Here is a 1,800-nt window from a genome sequence, read left to right as displayed (position 1 = left end):
GACTATGGCTTTATAAGCTCAAGAGAGTTCGAACAGTTTGGTTGTAGGCAATGATTAGAAAGCCAAAAAGAAAAAGACTCAAGAATTCAATGGGTCAATGGTTAAAAACCGAACACAAATGACATAAAATACACATAAAATACTCAAATGAGTAAATGTAGATACATATAGGAGAGGTCAAATATAGATAAAAGAATGAATGAACAAAAAGTAAAAAAAAAACAAAAAACAAAGAAGAAATTCTAAATAATTCATAAAAAGCCACAAAAACAACATAAAATCTTCTTCCCCAGGCACTCTCGATGGCAAAATGCTGCTTAACTCTCAGTTAGTGCTGCTGTGATTCCGTTCACCAGTTGCCTTTCAAAGATCTGTGTTTTCTGTAGAATTTCTCCTCCCCTAAAGGATGCTGATTGGGTGCTGGGAATTATTCAATATTTTCACAATGACTCAAGGCTGGATTCACCGCGGATCAGAGACGAGGAGACTACATCCCGGCTGCTGCAGGTGGTTCGCTTTACATGACAAAGTTCCATTGACTACAGCAGTGATGTCAATGAAAGGGTTAAATCCGATCCTTTGCGTCCTGTGCTCTTACCATCCTTAGTGAGAATGCTGGCTATGACTACAATGACTGATAAAGCTAATGACCTGAGCCAACATACAGCACGTCTTGTAAAACATGATGTATGTCTGGAATCTACATGCAAGGAATAGGCAAAATCAATATTGTTGTTGTCAGACATGAATTTAACTTGTAAACCATCTCTATCCTTTATGATGCGGGATCTTGCTGATTTTTCAAGTGGTTATTTAGTTTGAAAACCTATTTTGTACTTCCTATTAGGGAATTAAGGGTTAATGTAGAACAAAGAGGGGTTACGAGGAGCTCGTCCCACTGTGGAGGACCTGTCCTGTGTCCTGTGCTGTTTTATGTGGGCAAACACTGTTTTAAATAGGCATTATGTTTTACTTAAAGGGGTTGGTCACTTTGTAGTAAAATAGGTCAGTGTACAGTATTAGTAAGTTGACTCACTGTATATACTGACAGCAGCTCCCTGTGTACCTCATAGAGCTAATACACTCCCCTCCTCCAGGCTGTGCTGTCCTGCGCTGTGGTGATTCTGTCCATAGAAGCATGTGACCATGCACCACCCCCTGTGTCCTCCATATACATATACAGGCTTAGGGGTGGACAGAGGGGGCAGGGCATGGTCACTTGCTCCTCCATGTTGGTCATCTTCTAGACAGAATCACCACAGAGCAGGACAGCACAGCCTGAAGGAGTGGTGTCTGATTTTAGCTCTATGAGGTACACAGGGAGCTGCTGTAAGTATATAAAGTGAGTACACCTACTAAGACTGTACACTAAACTATTTTACTATAAAGTGGCCAACGCCTTAAATTTCCCCAGTGGTGGCACTACGTCGTCTCCTACTCAACTATCCCTCGCTAGTACCCCAGTATTATTAGTAATAATGTCTCCCACTGTAATTTGCCCTCTCTTTGTGCCCTACACAGTAGAAGTAAATAGTTAAGTGAAATAGGTGGCCCCCGCAGGTAAGAAGAAACGTCTTCCCCATTAAGTACTACGTGTAAATCCTCCCCATTATGTACATCGATCTTCTAATTAAGGTCGGTAGATATATATGTATATATGACCCGGTAGGTCAGTCCTCTCATTAAAGTGAAAGTACTATTAGGTACAGTACATTGCTTTGGGTTTTTTACATGAATGGATCCATTCCTGGCTTTGGCTTCAAAAATCTGTCAGATAAATCTGTCTGTGTAAAGGCACCC

This window comes from Dendropsophus ebraccatus, chromosome 1 (genome assembly GCF_027789765.1).
Source record: "Dendropsophus ebraccatus isolate aDenEbr1 chromosome 1, aDenEbr1.pat, whole genome shotgun sequence".
Taxonomy (NCBI): Eukaryota; Metazoa; Chordata; class Amphibia; order Anura; family Hylidae; genus Dendropsophus; species Dendropsophus ebraccatus.
This window is presented reverse-complemented; position numbering follows the sequence as displayed.